Below are 20563 nucleotides of genomic sequence, written 5' to 3'. Positions count from 1 at the left end.
AACAGATCGGCCCACCCCTCCGACTGAGGTATGTTCCCGCTGCACCACACCCCGGCAACACCAATGACGAACGGTACAAAGGCCCACCGAGGCTGGAGTGGAACCGGGCCCTAACCAAACCAAAAAAAACACCCCTAACAACCCCCCCCCCCCCCCCCCCCCCCCCCAGGTGCAGAGGTCTTCTGAGAACGCTCAGCGTGACCAACCTGCACCACCCCACAACCCACAAGACAAACGGTCTTGGGGCAAGTGAAGTTGGGGTTAGGGAAGTAGGGAAATAAAAAACAACAAAACAAAACGACCCCAGACCCAAACAGAAAATACCTAAATACAAATAATAAAAACCAACGATTAACTGAGTCACACGTGACACACGTGTGTCTGCTTGCTGTCCTTACCTGGACATAAATAAAAACATATATCGCTGCGGCAATGGGCTGCGGCAAGTGGGTGCGCACACAGCAGGCTGCCCCAAAGTTGAAACGGACCATCAGGTCAGAACACGCAGCAAGCGATCTGACTATCACATCACACATGTGAGCTCTGTTCCACATAACGCGATGTCTGTGCTGCGGCACGCTGTCCACAAGACACATGTGTCGGGCAGAACACACGCATGTGGTTGGCTGGACACACCGGACCTGTAGACGTCGACATGAGAACAGTGAACTACTTCATCATTCATGTCATTTCATGACTGTACATCTGTGACCATGGGTCAACTACAGAGGAACAGACGGATTATATTTGTATTGGCCGCTTGATAAGAGGGATTCAATAAAATGTGGTGTTTGTATATGGTGTGTGGTTTTATTTTCTTTTATATATGTCCGTGTCCTTCCTGATATCAGGCATTTTCCTGCACCTTTCATAGGACAGCAGTCCTAGCTCAGTGGTAAAGTTTCTGACTAATAATCAGAGCTTTTCGCGGGTTTGATTCCTGTGCATGGCATGTAATTTTTATTACAACTTTTATTACATGCAGCTGCTGTGAGAAGCTGCTGTGTTACCGCATGCACAAAACCGTCGCAGCATGTATGTTTTGTTTTTTTGTTTTTCTTCACAGCAGCTGTGCGATATGGTTACACATCGCACAGCTGGTAGCACTGTGTTCCCCTGTGCATGACCCTTCGCACCGGCATCGTGCACGCCTGCCCGTTGGCACGATGTTTCGTGGTGCTCCAACGGGTGTTGCCCTGAGTTGTACATATTCGCACTATGTGTGAAGGGGACCTACAGAGTATCACTGCAAAGCTCTCTCTCTTATATTCAAAGAAATTGCAAGTTCCGAAAGGTAAGATTGAAAATTATTTGTGTATTTAGGTAGAATAAGGTCCCGAGATCATAATGTACTGATAGTTATATGCTGAAGATGTGTGATTAGTACAAATTATTGAAAAATGTTGGAGTGACTGGTAGTAGAATTTGAATTTGGAGCCATGTGAACTGTAATCTGAGACAAAACAAATCCCCAACAAGATGTTTTATGTATGTCTTCCTAAAACCCCTTTCACACCGGCGCAAACGTAGAGTTGCATTTAGAATATGTCTGAAATGTGCGCGTACTCTGCCTTTTTCCGGCGTAATCGCGTGTCGTTCCATTCGTAGATTTGCTTGCAGCTGCGTATGTTTGCTTTTAATGTATGCTCCTCCCAAAAAAAGAAAAAAAGTAAAATATTGCCATTTAAACTCACATACTTAAACATCATGCTTCTTGTTTGACCATAAGAGAGAGAGAGAGAGAGAGAGAGAGAGAGAGAGGGAGAGAGAGAGAGCAGTGTCTCTCTGTCTGCTCTTTTTTTGAGACCTACAGTTTGTGTTCTCTGGATTTCAAAAGAAATCCATTTTATGAATTGAATGAATGCAATCATGTTTTCTGATGTGTATTTTAATGGATGGATCCCTGCTGGCTCATGCACACACACAGCGGGCTGTGTGGATTATTTAATCACAGACTTGCATTCACGTTAGATCACACGCACTGCAGGCTGCATGGATCATTTTACCACAGACTTACATGCACATAGGATCAAACCTGTTCAGACGTGAAATCTTTTCACACTTGATGCTCAAAGTCACGCTTCTGTAAACTGCTGCCTGGTTTGCACAAATCGAGGTGCAGTTCGCTCTGAGAGATTACCGTAGATGACACAAAATATCATTACGTCATCTTGGCCCTCAGCAGCCCCACAGCAATGAGGCAGATCACGCTAAACCCCCCCCCCCCCCGCCACTGTGAAGAAATACACACCCATCAAGGATGACATCCTCAAAAACCTTTGAACTGTCAGACGTTGAATTTGCCAGCAAGCTCTTCTCTCTGCACAGGCTGGAGGACAGCAAGCCAGAGCTCATGAACAGAATGCTGCAGCTCCTGGGAGGACACCGACTGGACTTATGAACTTGTGAACCAACTACCTCAGGTGCGCGTAGCGCTGGTCAACACCACGATCACGGACTGCTGTGTGCTGGTGGAGGACACCAACAAATTGTTCCTGGCCGGCTAGCACCATGGCATAACAGCAGCTACACTCGCCCTATCACACACAGTGACAAAAGCCCAACACCACACACCAGCACCACCGGCGGAGAAGCTGCCTCTCTCCCTCCACAGCAGTGCTCACAAACCGGCTTCTGTTTCTAGCGTGCATGTTCAGAGCCACTGACTCAGTTTCTACAGTGTGTAGATTTGCATACAGTAGCTCAGTGGAGCACAGACTTACATGCAGAAGCACAGACCTGCTTAAAACAGTGTGCTTTCTGCGTCCACTGAACTATGCAGAAAAAAATAAACATGTTTAATTTCTTGCATCCGCCTTGTGTACAATTCGGCTTACTGCTGCGTTGGGGAGCAAAAACTCTGCACTGAGTTGCGTATAGAGCTGCATAACTCAACATTACGCCACAATGCGCAACTTTATGTTTGCTCTGGTGTGAAAGGGGCTTAAGGTCACAACAGTATGTTTTAGGACCATGTTTGACAGATGTTTCCCAGATGTTTTGAAATAGTCCTTTTGTTTTGTATCAGGGCAGAGAAAAAATCTAAGTCATGAAGTAAAATTTTTTAAATATTAATTTCTATATATTTGACTATATTGTCACTGCCACATAGAATAATATTTGGACAGACATACAGCTTCTGCTGATTGGGTAACTGCATCCTGGTTGGCTGCATCCTGACTGGCTGCAACCTGATTGGCTGCCACATCAGTCACACACTGGCGTTTTGACTTCCGGATCACCTACCGCCCCGGGACAAAGAACCAACGATCTGACGCCCTGTCCCGGGTGCACGAAGAGGAGGTCAAGACCGAGCTGTCAGACCCCCCTGAAACCATCATCCCCGAGTCCACTGTCGTGGCCGCCCTTACCTGGGACATGGAGAAGACCGTCCGGGAGGCCCTGACACGGAGCCCGGACCCGGGGACAGGTCCGAAGAACAAACTGTACGTCCCACCAGAGGCCAGGGCTGCGGTCCTTGACTCACGGTTCCAAGCTCTCCTGTCACCCAGGGGTGCGAAGGACCGTGGCAGTGGTCCGGCAGCGCTTCTGGTGGGCGTCTATGGAAGCCGACGTCCGGGAGTATGTCCAGGCCTGCACCACCTGTGCCAGGGGCAAAGCCAACCATCACAAGGCCCAAGGCTTCCTCCAGCCTCTGCCTGTGCCTCGTCGCCCCTGGTCTCATATCGGCCTGGACTTTGTCACGGGCCTCCCGCCGTCCCAGGGCAACACCACCATCTTAACGATAGTGGACCGGTTCTCCAAGGTGGCCCACTTCGTGGCCCTCCCGAAGCTCCCGACGGCCCAGGAGACTGCAGACCTCCTGGTCCACCACGTCGTGCGTCTGCATGGGATTCCATCAGACATTGTCTCGGATCGTGGTCCTCAGTTCTCCTCCCAGGTCTGGAGGAGTTTCTGCAAGGAACTGGGGGCCACCGTCAGTCTCTCGTCTGGGTACCACCCCCAGACGAACGGGCAGGCAGAGCGGACTAACCAGGAACTGGAGCAGGCCCTCTGCTGCATGACCTCCACGCACCCGACGGCCTGGAGTGACCATCTGGCCTGGATCGAGTACGCTCATAATAGCCAAGTCTCATCTGCCACTGGCCTCTCCCCGTTTGAGGTGTGTTTGGGGTACCAGCCCCCGTTGTTTCCACTGGTGGAGGGAGAGGTCGGGGTGCCCTCGGTCCAGGCCCATCTGAGGAAGTGCCGTCGGGTGTGGCGTACCACCCGCTCTGCCCTGCTCAGAGCCCGGACGAGGGCTAAGGCCCATGCAGACCGCCGGCATTCCCCAGCCCCTGCATACCAGCCCGGGCAGGAGGTCTGGCTATCTACTAAGGACATCCCCCTGCAGGTGGAATCCCACAAACTAAAGGACAGGTGCATCGGACCATTTCCCATCCTCAAAGTCCTCAGTCCGGCCGCAGTGAAGCTGAAGCTGCCAGCTTCACTGCGGATACACCCCGTGTTTCATGTGTAAAGACTCAAGCCCTGCCATACCTCACCACTGTGTGCCCCGGGACCAGCGCCGCCTCCTGCCCGGATCATTGACATGGAGCCTGCGTGGATGGTACGCCGGCTCCTGGACGTCCGTCGAAAGGGCCGGGGGTTCCAGTATCTGGTGGACTGGGAGGGTTATGGCCCCGAAGAGCGCTCCTGGGTGAAGAGGAGCTTCATCCTGGACCCGGCTCTCCTAGCCGACTTCTACACCCGTCACCCGGACAAGCCTGGTCGGGCGCCAGGAGGCGCCCGTTGAGGGGGGGGTCCTGTTGTGTGGGCCGCTGAAGAGGAGGTACTGCTGGCCCACCACCACAAGATGGCGCCCTGCTTGAAGTGCGGGCTTCAAGCACGAGAGGACGTCGGAGCGACCAGGAGTGACAGCTGTCACTCATCATCCGTACCAGCTGTCACTCATCCACTACTCATCACCACCACCATAAAGGCCGGACTGCAACTCCACCTCCCCGCCGAGAAATCAACTACCAATCAGGGAATTTTCTCTGCTGACTTAAACTTTGAGTATTAGTCTGATCTCTTTTTGCAGCCGTTTTCCTGTGGTGTGCCTTATCTGCGGAGTTGGCGTTTGGTGTGGACTGCGATGGCTTCGCCTCACACCCCACTCAGATAAGTGGTTAACTCAGGAGCTGCACGAGTGTGTGATTGGAGGTGGAGGTTCTCCCTCCTTTATTGAATACAGACTGTGGGATTACTGAGTGTGCGACCTCACACTCATCTGGACTGTCTCTGTTCTCTGCCAGCAGTACCGGGTCTGACTGCTGAAGACAGCGGCCACCTGGGGCACAGGGCTTGGTGGCTCCGGTGTTCTTCAGCTCCGTTGGCAGTGGAAGCTGTGTGGATCCGGCTTTTCTCTCGCCAGGCGTCTTCTATCGTCGAGCCTGCCCACACGTCACCTGGTGTATGATTGACAGTCACTGTATTGTTATTGTCTGTACATCATTGTGTGATTCACAACATTAAATTGTTACTTTTTGGCTTATCCATTGTCCGTTCATTAACGCCCCCTGTTGTGGGTCCGTGTCACGACACTTTCACAACAGCAACATTTTAGAAACGTTGCCACAAAACAATTTCAAACGGTTTTGGAGACTCTAAACTTTAATGTTTTCAAAACATTTCCCCAAAATGTTTTACCAACCAAACCAAAATGTTTCTAAGCTGTTTTTTAACATAAAAATTGTTTCCTGGGATGTGCTGGGAAGAGCTGCAGTTGCATCTGCAAACTATTAGTTCATGAGGCAACAGTGCCAACCACTGAGTGCCACCACGACAGATATTAGGACATGGAAGACCCCACTGCATTTTTGAGGTGATCCATATCCAGATTCTGGATAAAAATTTTACTTTGTTAGGTTCTTTTAATGTGGTGAGTGATCTCAAAAAGAATTGGACAGGAAACGGACTTCAAAGTTTAGATGTTGTATTGAAAAAGTTCAAACATTGATACAGAGAGTCATCTGCCTGTCATGAATCAGCGGTTATGTGACTGGTTGCATAGTGAAGTCGGTGGTTATAAGCAAGTGTCTGCTCACGTTGCGTTCAAGGTTATGTAAAAATCTTATAGTGTTTGTGTATGTCGAGGCCAAACAATAAATCAGTGTTCCATCATGTCCTCCAAATAGATGCAAATACTTTGGTTTTATCAATTAGACAGCTATAAAAAGATCAAATAGTTATCAAAGAACAAATAGTTGTGCCAAATACAAGGACATTTTGTACATCAGCCATTATGTGATATGCATCATGGAACACTCTGACAAGTCCCCCTGTTGACGTGACCGAAGTCATGTCACTAAAGAAGAAGAAAAGAAAAAGTGGACAGTCAGCTGCTATGCACATTTTTTTTGTTTTGTTTTGTTTTTTTGTTTTTTTGTCTCCGTCTCTTCTCCACCAGTCACACTCCAGTTAGATATGACCCTACGTACTGAATTATGTATCAGTAGAGGACAGAGAGCTTCATGAACACATTAGTTTAGATGTACCGAGTTTTAACTCGTCACTTCCACAGTGAGACACAAAAATGTGATGATACTTGACAACTGGAACTTTTGGTTTTACTCATCATTACAAGAAGCATAGTTTATGATGTTAAACCCAAAATAATGAACAACATAATTCCAGTTTTGTTTTTAACATTGTGTTCTCAGGGTGTGGACATGTCTGCTGCCAGCTGTCTGCTTTCTGAAGATCAGTTCTTGTGCTCCATCTGTCTGGATGTTTTCACCAATCCAGTTAGCACACCATGTGGACACAACTTCTTTAAAAAGTGCATCACTGAACACTGGAACATTAATGTTCTTTGTCAATGTCCCGTCTGTAAAAAGGCTTTTGACACAAGACCTGAGCTGCAGGTCAATATTTTCATCTCTGAGATGGTTGATCAAACAGAAAGTCAGCAGCAGCTCAGAGCAACGATCTGCTGAACCAGGAGAAGTTCTCTGTGATGTCTGTCCTGAAGCCAAACTGAAGGCCCTGAAGTCCTGCCTGGTGTGTCTGATGTCCTACTGTGAGACTCACCTGGACCCTCATCTGACAAGGTCAGGCCTGAAAAGACATCAGCTGATCGACCCTGTGGAGAACCTGGAAGGCAGAATGTGAAAAACACGACAAACTGCTGGAGCTGTTCTGCAAGAACGAGCAGACACTCATCTGCATGCTCTGTATCATTAAAGACCACAAGACACATGATGTTGTTCCTCTGAAAGATGAATATGATGAAAAGAAGGCTGAGCTGTGGAAGACAGAAGCTGAAATTCAGGAGATGATCAAGAAGAGACGACTGAAGATTCAGGAGATCAAACAGTCAGTCGAGCTCAGCCAGAAAAATTCAGACAAAGAGAAATCAGCTGGTGTTCAGATCTTCACTGCTCTGATGGAGTCTGTTCAGAGAGGCCTGAATGACCTCCTCGAGACCATTGAGGAGAAGCAGAAGACAACAGAGGACCAGGCTGAAGGCTTCATCACAGAGCTGGAACGTGAAATTTCTGAGCTGCAGAAGAACAGCTCTGAAGTGGAGCAGCTCTCACAGTCTGAAGACCACCTCCACCTCCTCCAAGGCTTCCAGTCCCTGAGCCCTGCTCCACTCACCAAGGACTGGACTGAGGTCAGAGTCCATCCACCGTCATATGAGGGGAGTGTGGTGAGAGCTGTGAGTCAGCTGGAGGAGACCATCAGAAAAGAGATGAAGAAGAAAGTGAGTGAAGATGAACTGAAGAGGGTCCAGCAGTATGCAGTGGATGTGACTCTGGATCCTGATACAGCACATCCTTACCTCATCCTGTCTGATGATGGAAAACAAGTAAAACATGGTGATGAACGGAAGAATCTCCCAGACAACCCAGAGAGATATTCAACGTGTCCCTGTGTTTTGGCAAAGCAGAGTTTCTCTGCAGGAAGATTTTATTTTGAGGTTCAGGTTAAAGGGAAGACTAAGTGGACTTTAGGAGTGGCCAGAGAGTCCGTCAACAGGAAAGGAAACATCACATTACGACCTCAGGATGGTTACTGGACAATATGGTTGAGGAAAAAAAATGAGTATGTAGCTCTTTCTGGTCCTTCAGTCTGTCTCTCTGTGAGGTCTCAGCCTGAGAAGGTCGGGGTGTTTGTGGATTATGAGGAGGGTCTGATCTCCTTTTATGATGTTGATGCTGCAGATCTTCTTTACTCCTTTACTGGCTGCTCCTTCACTCAGAAAATCTACCCATTTTTTGTCCTTGTGTGAATGATGGTGGTAAAAACTCCGCCCCTCTTATCATCTGTCAATCACACTGAATAAAATCAACATTTGATTTTGTGTTCTAAAAAACATGTTATTGAATGCAAAATTAAATTTTTAGTGTCAATGTGCTGTGTGTACTCACGTTATGAATCCTATATTTTTTTGTCTGTTTGTTTTAATTGTTATTGTTATTAGAACTAAAATCAGTCAAATCTGTTCATATGGACTTTTTACAGTTAAATATGTTTGGTCGTGGGGGTTGGAGCCTAGCCCAGCAGTCATAGAGCCCGAGGCGGGGTACATAGAAGATGAATGAATGAATGAATGAATGAATATGTTTGGGGAGGGCAGCACAGTGGCTTAGTGGTTGGCACTGTTGCCTCACAGTGAGAAGGTCATGGGTTCGATTCCCACCTGTGACTTTTCTGTGTGGAGTTTGCATGTTCTCCCCGTGTCTGTGTGGGTTCTCTCCTGCTTCCTCCCACATCGAAACACATGCAGGTTACAGTTGGTCGATCGAAACTTTAAATTGTCTGTAGGTGTGAATGTGTTTGTTTGTCTGTACGTGACCCTGTGACACACTGGCATCCTGTCCAGGTTGTGTGCAGTCGACTTTTGTTTGTCTTTACGATCTTTAATTCTCCAGGTTTTACTCAACAACTCAGCAGAGTCTCTGTCAAACACAAACACTGGAGAGTACAGACGAGAACACAGTTAGGTCCAAATATATTGGAACTTTGATTGTTGTTTTAGTTGTGTGTCTCAGCGTGGTTAGAGATCAGACTGTCATGGACGACAACAAAAGAACCAAAATGTAGAAAGGAATCACAATAGCAGAATAACAAAAGAAAAAAAACATTTCTTTTCAGTGAGCGTGTTTTCTATCTGTCACTATGTAACGGTAAAAGCAGCGATTGATCATAAATATTAAAAAAGGAAAACTAAAATATTATCATGTTAAAGTCTCTTTATTTAGGGGAACCCGGGGAACAGTGGATCAGAGAGACTGGCCTGTTCTTCTGTGGTTTTGTTGTATGGCTGGGGGGCCTGGCTGCCTTTTTGTTTCTGTCTTTTGTTTTTCCTTCCAGGTGGCTTGCATTTGGGACTGAGTGGCTGTGTAGCTGAGTTTATCAGGACCTCACCCTGATCACCTGCGGCTCGTCAGGACTCACAGCTGTGGTGCATCTACATGGATTGGAACATGGTGGCATTTAAGACTGGAGTACACAGTGTGTATTGGCCAGAGACTCGACCTTGTGACCAGACGGGTGAGATCATCGTCTCAGGAGCCATCTCATCATCAGTGGATGCAGAGAACGTCCAGGTTTGATGCATGGTCTGTGAAAGAGGAGGGGGTGAGGTCTCACGCTCGTCAGCACACTTCCTGAGGTACGTTAGATTTTGTGACTAACATTTATACAGTCAGTAAATGTGGTGTCCCTCACACCTTATTATATTGAGCTGTATGTTGGTCGTTTAAATCGGCTTCCACTGCAGTGGAGTTTTGTGAACAGGGTGTTCTATGCCTGCAGGGTGGGAAGCTGATTTGCAATTGAGCCAGGAAGTGTTTGCTGTTTGTACACCTTTGAGTGGTCTCGCTGTGTGTTGAGTGTGGACTCACATAATGATTCCTTCTTTCACAGACTCGGTTTGTCGCGGCCACCTGGGGGATGTCGGCGGGGTCCTTGGGTCCGAACCAGTTCTGGCTCCGGACCGTTAGCGCTGCTGGGAGCGCACCGCAATCCACCACGCCAGACCGCGCACTTTTATATTTTTCACAGCACTGTTATGTTCATTAAACTCTGTTATCCTTTGTACCGTGCTCTGCTTATTTTATACTGGGTCCTTCAAACGCTGGTCGGTTCTCCGGGCTGCGTCCGACACATAACAGGTTTCTTTGCATAAAATTTGGACCACACACAAACCCTTTAGCCTGTTCTCTAAACTTCAACTCACCTGTAACAGGCATGAGTTTAACACAAGACAAGCTCTGCCAAAAACTAATGCTCTAAAAAATACATTTATATATCGATCCATCTTATATCGGAATCAGTTGCCTCCAGATGTGAGGTTAATATGAAATCATATAGTTTTTAAAGCAAATCTTAAGAAATCTATACTCAATAAGACAGTTCTCCTAATGTGGTGAATGTGGTGTTGGTGTTTGTTTTGTGAAGAAATAACTGTTACTTGTGTATGTTCAGGAAGTTAAAACAAAAAGTACAGAAGAAGCATCGCGTTTCCAAAATGCTCCATTTGCTCATTGAGAGCGAGGGGGCGCGGTGGGGGGGGCTTCACTCATTTTCACAATGAAAAATTAACAGTTTTCACTGGAACTGTTTAGAAGCTACACACTGTTTACAAGCCTCAGTGTAACAGGAAAGTGTGTAAAAAGTTTTTATAATTGCAATTTAATACATTATACATGTTGTCAGTGTTACATACATCATCAGGAGAATCAATATCTTTTGTTGTGTAAACATCACTTTTTTAATGAAATCATCAACCCCTGAAGAAAATTCTTAAAATAATATTGTTCAATTGAATCTTCAGTTTTTTACAGTATTTCAATCAAACAACTTCAGTATTTTTTTAAAAGAGAAAAACGTTGCTCGGTCAAAGGCTTTGCCTTCATTATATTAGTTATATGCTGAAGATGTGTGATTAGTACAAATTATGGAAAAATGTTGGAGGGACTGGGAGGAGAATTAGAATTTGGAGCCATGTGAACTGTAATCTGAGACTAAATGAATCTCCAACAGTTTGGTTTGTGGACAGCCTGGGCATCACGAAGGGCTGGTTCAGCCTTTTTGAGAGGTTTGCTGAACAAAAAGGTTGATTTTACATGACATAAAAAAAACCCACTAAACTAAATGAGGAGCAAAATGAATCTTAAACAGAGAAGATTCAGATCATTTTGCTGAATTAACAGATTATTTCTTAAGGTTGTATCTCACTGGACTGTGACAGGCTGCAAACGGAATCCGTGAGGGAATTCATGCCGTTAGCAGCGGTTCTCCATCCACTCACCTGAGTCGCAGGGCAGCGCTCATGTGTCGCTTGATTTTTGAACAGAGCAAATTATTTACAGGACAAAATTCCTCGTCAAATAGTCAGATGTGCATCTTGTCCCCCTCTACACGTAGGCTCTTCTACTCAGAACGTACGCAACATGTGAGACAAATTGTGACACAACATGTGAGACAACTTGTGACTGGCTGACATACAGTTTTTCTTTTATATGATCGGAGATGGACAACACTTCTGGAAGTAGTCGAGCGAGTCCAACAGCCTCCAGCCGGCAGCCACTCACCGCGCACATATGCGTCACCTGTTTTGGTGCAATTTTTTTTTTTGTCTCTGCCTCCTCTCCACCAGTCGCAGCCCAGTAAGATAGGACTCTACGTACTGAATGATGCATCAGTAGAAGACAGAGAGCTTCATGAACACATTAGTTTAGATGTACGTAGTTTTAACTTGTCACTTTCACAGTGAGACATGTGAGTGTCTTATATAGTGATATAAGTCCTTCAGAAACTATTATAAATACAACTGTCATAATTTCTGTTCAAACGTGGATACAATATGTAAAAACTGCACACATTATATAATCAAACACTCTTTAAAGGAAATCATCATTTTACCTCATAATAGCACTTCATCAGTCACTGCATCAAAGTCACAACCACTCAGTCACTGATCACATGTCTTTTGTCTGCATCAACAAACAACTTAAAATGGTATGGAATCATAAAAAAAAAAAAAAAAAAAAAAAATAGACAGGGTAGAGTGTAGTGTGGTTATGTAAGTGGAGAGAATAGTGTATAAGTTGGTGAGAGTACTGTGGAACAAGTAGTGTGCAATTAATTTAAAAATGTGAAAGTGTGGAACTTGTAGATACAATCACTCATCTCAGCAGAAACACTGAAGTTACAAATACTGAAGATTGTGATATTAAAAGAGAAAATCAAAATATGCCATTCAAAATGGAATATATTTTATTCTGTAATTAACTAATAATAAGACTTTTCAATGCCAGATTTTATTTTTGATTTTAAAGGTCACTGTTAAGACGCTCTCACACAGAAGGCGTCGGCACGGCGTTTAGAGGAGTGTGTAACATCCAGGAAACACAAAACGGACCCAAAATGTTTTGCTTTGGTTTTTACAAAGGTTTCATTTACAAAATACCTTTTGAAAACATTTTGATGAAACATCTTAACAATTTGTTTTCAGAGTGTTTCAGGAAGATGTTTTATGTGTGTCTTCCTGAGGTCACAACAGAATGTTTAAGGACAATGTTTTGAATTTGAATTTGGAGCCATGTGAACTGTAATCTGAGACTAAATGAATCTCCAACAGTTTGGTTTGTGGACAGCCTGGGCATCACAAGGGGCTGGTTCAGTCTTTTCAGAGGTTTGCTGAACAAAAAGACAAAACCCAGACCCTGTGTGATGACCAGACTGACCACAGATACCAAACTGTTGTGGTTTTGTTTTCTCCCAGACCCCACATTAGACATCATCATTTTGGAACCAGGATTTGTAAAGCAAGCTGTGATCAAACTGTTTCATAGAGTTTACACATTGTTTTCAAAATTTTCCCCAAAATGTTTTTACCAACCAAAATGTTTCTAAGCTGTTTTCTAACATCAAATTGTTTCCTGGGATGTGCCACACCAACTTGCCCGTATCTGCCACAAACCTCACTCCGAGCAACCGACCCTTCACCTCACACCAGACAGTTCCTGGCACTCAGCAGGGTGTGGTGACGAGTTTGAACATGTTCAAATCACTCTGCACTAAACTCATCTCCACATGGCAGCTTGTCAGCGTCACATTACAGCTGAAACAAAAGTAACAGTTGGTCAGAAGAGCTGCAGTTGACTTTAGTTTGTCTTTATAAGTTTGAATTAACCAGATTTTCCAACCAGACCTCACGGCAAATTCATGCTGCATCATGATTTAATTTATTAGTTCATGATACCATCATGAAATGTGTTACATTTTCATGATGGTATCACAAAATTATGACGTCCACGAAGACGTAATAAAATCATCTGGTGTTTATTTATTTATTTATTTGTCTGTTAGTAGGATTACTTCAAAACTGCTGCACAGATTTTGACAAAATTTTTACCACAGATAGACATTAAGCCAAGGAAGACACCATTAAATATTGGAGGTGATCTGGATCAGGATTCTGGATGAACAGTTCACAGAATATAGTCTTTGAAGGATTATGTCAAAACTGTTTCACAGATTCTCACCAAATTTACATCATAGGTAGATATTGGGGCGTGCAAGACTCCACTGAATTTTGCAGGTGATGCGGATCTGGACTGGTGGAAAACAGAAATCTCAGATTGCTCTTGCTTTGTGATGGTGTCACAAAATTTGGGGTGACATGGTGGGGCTGTTCTCCTGTGACCCTTAACTGGAGTAAGCAGGTTTAGAAAATGGATGGATGGGATGTGGGGGTGGGGGCTGTTGGGATGATGGTTTAGGTTGGGGTTAGGATTAATTAAGATTAGGGTTAAAACTAGTGACTGAAAAAAAATGTGTCACATTTCATGATGCTATCACCAAAAAGACAAGCGTTGCACTGGCTATGAGTACAGATGATAACACAGTTAGGCCCAAATATATTTGGACACTGGTGGAGTTTGCTTTTTTTTAAATGTCACAGCATTTTAGAGAACATAATTTAATTTGGGCTAATAAAAGTTAAAGTATGATGTGTTACAATCCTCACAATAAACAGCACACACACACTGTATTTATTCTGACTCAGACAATCCAACTAAATCCAGGCAGTAATCCATTTTACTTTGGAAATCATCAGTGAAATCATTAAAGCTTTTTAAGTCTGATGCAAAAAATTGTGTGTTTTCTTGTGACAAATATGACATCAGATCAGTAAAAAAAAATTGTCTGTGGTAATGGTTCTTCCTTTGTCCATAAATGGTTCTATAAGCTTCATCACCACATTTTCCGATAGTCTCTCCCCCGTGGGACGACTGGGGTCTTTGCCAAGATATGGGATGATGTTACATACATACTTGGATTTCAGGTTACATGACACCCAGAACTTTATGCCAAACTTGTCAGGTTTTGTTGCAAAGTACTGCAGGAAACAGGAGCAAGTCTTAGTTGGAAAAAGTTGCTCATGGAGTAGTGTTCATAATAATACGAGGTCTGTTAGAAAAGTATCAGACCTTTTTATTTTTTTCAAAAACCTGATGGATTTGAATCACGTGTGCTTGCATGAGCCAACCTCGAACCTTCGTGCACATGCGTGATTTTTTCACGGCTGTCGGTTGCGTCATTCGCCTGCGAGCAGGCTTTGTGTGAGCACTGGTCCTCCCCCCTCGTCGGATTTTCATTGCGAGGAAAATGTCTGAACGATTGGAGCAGCGCTGAATCAAATTTTTCCAGAAACTGTGACAGACAGCCAGGTGGAACCCATTCGGAAGATTCAGACGGCTTTCGGTGACGATCCTATGGGCATCACACAGATTAAGGAGTGTTACAACTGGTTTAAAGATGGCGCACAATGGCGGCGGGCGCGCCGCGCTCCGAGCGGCCATCAACAGGCTGAAATGACCAGATCATTTCCAAAGTGAATGCTGTGTTGATCCGGGACATCGTCTGACTACCAGAAAATTTGCAGAAGAGTTGTACATCAGCACTTTTTCGGCACATTCTACTGTTACAGGAGATTTTGTAATGAAAGACGTGCGGAGGAATTCGCGCATCGGGACAGAGTCGCTAATGGCGCAGAACAAAAAGCACCTCCGTGTTGGAAACCATTTGGAAGATTCAGATGGCTTTCAGTGGCTTTTCAGTCGCGTGAGTATCTGAAAAATTGTGTAAGAGCTGGGCATGTTACAACTTGTCCTGTGAGACTTCCAACACAGAGGTGCTTTTTGTTCTGCGCCATTAGCGGCTCCGTCCCGACACACTAATTCCTCTGCACGTCTTTCATTACAAAATCTCCTGTAACAGTGGAATGTGTCAAAAAAGTGCTGATGTCCACCTCTTCTGCAATTTCTCTGGTAGTCAGACGACGTCCCGGATCAACAGAGCGTTCACTTTGGAAATGATCTGGTCGTTTCAGCCTGTCGATGGCCGCTCGGACCGCGGCACGCCCTCCGCCATTGTGCGCCGTCTTTAAACCGGTTGTAACACTCCTTAATCTGTGTGATGCCCATAGGATCGTCGCCGAAAGCCGTCTGAATCTTCTGAATGGTTACCACCTGGCTGTCTCTCACAGTTTCTGGAAAAATTTGATTCAGCACTGCTCCAATTGTTCAGACATTTTCCTCGCAATGAAAATCCGACAAGTGGGGTGGACCAGTGCTCACACAAAGCCTGCTCGCAGGCGAATGACGCAACCAACAGGCGTGAAAAAAATCATGCATGCGCACGAAGGTTCAAGGTTGGCTCATGCAAGCACACGTGATTCAAATCCCTCACGTTTTTGAAAAAAATAAAAAGGTCCGATACTTTTCTAACAGACCTTGTAGAAGTGCTATGTGACTAAAAAGATTAATCCAGGTTTTGACTATATTTCTTATTGTTACATGGGAAACAAGGTACCAGTAGATTCAGTAGATTCTCACAAATCCAAGACCAAGCTATATCTACAAAACTACATATATAATTGCAGCAATTATACCAAAAAACTAAGTGGCAAGTGAAGTCAGTTTTTTCCTATCAATGGTAAATTTTGTGGATGTCAGTGTCTTTGTATTTATATCTCACAACAGAGGAAAGGTGGCCCAAAAATTGATTTTAGTTAGAAGACTACCCCGTCCACCTGATGAACATGTGTTATACAGTAGTGTTCAGAATAATAGTAGTGCTATGTGATTAAAAAGATTAATCCAGGTTTTGAGTATATTTCTTATTGTTACATGGGAAACAAGGTACCAGTAGATTCAGTAGATTCTCACAAATCCAACAAGACCAAGCATTCATGATATGCACACTCTTAAGGCTATGAAATTGGGCTATTGGTAAAAAAAAAAAAAAAAAGTAGAAAAGGGGGTGTTCACAATAATAGTAGTGTGGCATTCAGTCAGTGAGTTCGTCAATTTTGTGGAACAAACAGGTGTGAATCAGGTGTCCCCTATTTAAGGATGAAGCCAGCACCTGTTGAACATGCTTTTCTCTTTGAAAGCCTGCGTAAAATGGGACGTTCAAGACATTGTTCAGAAGAACAGCGATGTTTGATTAAAAAGTTGATTGTAGAGGGGAAAACTTATACGCAGGTGCAAAAAATTATAGGCTGTTCATCTACAATGATCTCCAATGCTTTAAAATGGCCAAAAAACCAGAGACGCGTGGAAGAAAACGGAAAACAACCATCAAAATTGATAGGAGAATAACCAGAATGGCAAAGGCTCACCCACTGAGCAGCTCCAGGATGATCAAAGACAGTCTGGAGTTACCTGTAAGTGCTGTGACAGTTAGAAGACGCCTGTGAGAAGCTAATTTATTTACAAGAATCCCCCGCAAAGTCCCTCTTTTAAATAAAAGACATGTGCAGAAGAGGTTACAATTTGCCAAAGAACACATCAACTGGCCTAAAGAGAAATGGAGGAATATTTTGTGGACTGATGAGAGTAAAATTGTTCTTTTGGGTCCAAGGGCCGCAGACAGTTTGTGAGACGACCCCCAAACTCTGAATTCAAACCACAGTTCACAGTGAAAACAGTGAAGCATGGTGGTGCAAGCATCATGATATGGGCATGTTTCTCCTACTATGGTGTTGGGCCTATATATCGCATACCAGGTATCATGGATCAGTTTGGATGTCAAAATACTTGAAGAGGACATGCCCTTGAAATGGGTGTTTCAACAAGACAATGACCCCAAGCACACTAGTAAACAAGCAAAATCTTGGTTCCAAACCAACAAAATTAATTAATAATTTTTTTTATTTGTATGCATATATAACACTTCTGACTTTAAGAAAATCATCATACAAGCTTGAGCAGAAAGCTCAAACTCGTACTGGCACATTCCAGGCTAATGGCTGGACTTACATATGAAACATAAGAACAGGTACATAAGAAAAGGTGGCCTAATGAGTTGTAAATTACCCCAGCAGTGCCATTTGGCACCACCTTGGTCAGAATAGGTGGTGGAAGAAAAGGGTGGGTTTGTGAGTGTTAATTGCTTCATGTCCAGTTTTAATTTCCTCAATATTTTGTTCTCAAGTCAGAGATTTAAGGTCTGGAGTTGATTTGAAGTGATTCATGTTCTTTGGAATACAGTGGAATCTAAACTGACACAGAGAGTCCGTCAACAGGAAGATAGCCACCATTGCAAGTCCTCCGACTGGTTACTGGACAATACGTGTGAGGAATGGAAATGAGTATGCAGCTCTTTCTGTCCCTCCAGTCCATCTCTCTGTGAGGTCTCAGCCTGAGAAGGTCGGGGTGTTTGTGGATTATGAGGAGGGTCTGATCTCCTTTCATAATGTTGATGCTGCAGATCTTCTTTACTCCTTTACTGGCTGCTCCTTCACTCAGAAAATCTACCCATATTTTTGTCCTTGTCCAAACCATGGTGGTAAAAACTCCGCCCCTCTGATCATCTGTCCTGTCAGTCACACTGAATAAAATAAACATTTGATTCTGTGTTCTAAAAAACATATTATTGAATGCAAAACAACATTTTTAGTGTCAATATGCTGTGTGTACTCACTTTATGAATCATATGTTTTTATCTGTTTGTTTTAATTGTTATTGTTTTTGTTATTAGAACTAAAATCAGTCAAATCTGTTCTTATGTACTTTTTACAGTTAAATACGAGGTCTGTTAGAAAAGTATCTGACCTTTTTATTTTTTGCAAAAAACCTGACGGATTTGAATCACGTGTGCTTGCATGAGCAAACCTTGAACCTTCGTGTGCATGCATGAATTTTTTCACGCCTGTCAATTGCATCATTTTCTGGTAAGCAGCCTTTGTGTGAGGAAGTACAGTGCGCTCGGCGGATTTTAATTTCAAGGAAAAAGATGGAACGACTGGAGCAGCGCTACTGCATCCAATTTTGCCAGAAACTGGGCGACAGCCAGGTGGAAACCATTTGGAAGATTCAGATGGCTTTCGGTGACGATCCTATGGGCATCACACAGATTAATGAGCGGTACAACCGGTTTAAAGACGCCCGCACAACGGTGGAGAGCGAGCCACGCTCCGGTCGGCCATCAACATGCTGAAATGACCAGATCATTTCCAAAGTGAACACTGTGGTGATGCAGGACCGTCGTGTGACTGTCCGAGAAATTGCGGAAGAGGTGGACATCAGCACTTTTTCGGTACATTCCATTGTGACAGAAGATTTGGGCATGAAAAGAGTGGCGGTGAAATTCATGCTGCTGCTGACGGCGGAGCAAAAGCGCCTCCGTGTTGAAGTCTCACAGGACATGCTGTGACATGTCCACCTCTTCCACAATTTCTCGCATAGTCACACGACTGAAAAGTCACCGAAAGCCGTCTGAATCATCCGAATGGTTTCCACCTGGCTGTCGCCCAGTTTCTGGCAAAATTTGATGCGGCACTGCTCCAGTCGTTCCATCTTTTTCCTTGAAATGAAAATCCGCTGAGCGCACAGCATGTCCTCACACAAAGGCTGCTTAGCAGGAAATCATGCAATCGACAGTCGTGAAAAAGTTCACGCATGCACACGAAGGTTCAAGGTTTGCTCATGCAAGCACACGTGATTCAAATCCATCAGGTTTTTGCAAAAAATAAAAAGGTCTGATACTTTTCTAACAGACCTCATATGTTTGGGGACGGCAGCACGTTGGTTTAGTGGTTAGCACTGTTACCTCACAGTGAGAAGGTCATGGGTTTGATTCCCACCTGTGACCTTTCTGTGTGGAGTTTGCATGTTCTCCCCATGTCTGTCTGGGTTCTTTCCTGCTTCCTCCCACATCCAAACACATGCAGGTTACAGTTGGTGGATCAGAAACTTTAAATTGTTTGTTGGTGTGAATGTGTTTGTTTGTCTGTATGTGACCCTGTGACAGACTGGCGTCCTGTCCAGGTTGTACCCGCCTCACACCCTCTGACTCCTGGGACCCGATCTTTGATAAGCGGTTGAAGATGAGTGTGTGTGTCTTTGGGGATTCATGTTAAACACAATCATGTAAAGACACTGTCAGTTTTTGTAAATCTAAAATGCTGATAAAACATGAAAGAATAATAACTGATAATAATAATAAAAACTATAACGATCAGTTGTGTCACTGTATCCAGTTACTGAATTAAAAATATTGATCTATGACAGTGAGTTTCTCTTATTGGGCCTCATGTATCAACGTTGCGTACGGCGATATTTGAGCGTATATGGGGTGTACATCAAAACGGCTGCGCCACTTGGCATTTATCAATGTGGTCGTTGGCGTACGCTGCGCTGAAAATATACACCAGGTCAAGAGGTGGCGTAAATTATACACCAAAATGAACCAGCGCTGGAATCCACATAAAAATGAAGATGATCAACATGATAAACAGTGCCATTATACAAATCAATGCATATGTTACATAAAAAACACTTTCCTGATTATACTACATAATAATCAATACAAATCCCGCCTTTGCAGGATTGTTATGGAGCACGATCCGTGTTCACAGCGCTGACTGCAAAGAAAGCGCTGCTCGTCTTTTTCTCCAGACTTCGAGCCTGGAGCCAGAGCAGCGCTGAGCTTAACTTCATGTGGTGTGATCGTTTTAGACAATGAAATTGATAATAACAACTGTAGTTTCGTCATTCCCTTAATTCGTCCGTGCTGCAATCAGGTTTTGTCGTCTCCATTCGGTTGTCACAATAAAATAAATACAGAAATACATTTAAAAATAAAGAAATCTGACAGATTAGGCGTGTCTTATTAATTGAGCGAGCAAATATCCACGTCAAGAATTATTGACATGTGATAAGAGAATACAGTGGTCCCTCGCTATAACGCCGTTCACCTGTCGTGGCCTTGGAGTCTTGCAGAGTTTTTAGTCCAATTTTGCATGCCTTTTTTTTTTACAGTGTTCTGTGTTCTGCGTATCTGTTTATAAGAATCTTGTTGCCCAGAAGAAAAAAGAGAGCCAACAACTACTCATAACTGTGTTTGACACACGGAAAAAAGACACCTGCAGCCAGGTGCAAGTGGAAAAGGCACAGCATCAGGACGCAGAGGCCCGATCTGTGAAATACTGGTGAGTCACTATTAATAATTTCTTATGTGTCCGACCTCGTTCGTTGATCATTAAAATTAATTCGTTAGTTCTAAATGCCATCATAATTATTTATAGGAAAAC

The 20563-nt window shown here is 44.1% G+C and overlaps 1 pseudogene; it reads left to right on the top strand.

Moving 5' to 3' along the window:
• The window catches only part of LOC117529706, a 35454-nt pseudogene extending 17441 nt beyond the window's left edge, over nucleotides 1–18013 (top strand).
• Nucleotides 18014–20563: the final 2550 nt, after the last annotated feature.

This window comes from Thalassophryne amazonica, chromosome 17 (genome assembly GCF_902500255.1).
Source record: "Thalassophryne amazonica chromosome 17, fThaAma1.1, whole genome shotgun sequence".
In the NCBI taxonomy this organism is placed as follows: domain Eukaryota; kingdom Metazoa; phylum Chordata; class Actinopteri; order Batrachoidiformes; family Batrachoididae; genus Thalassophryne; species Thalassophryne amazonica.
This window is presented reverse-complemented; position numbering and strand designations above follow the sequence as displayed.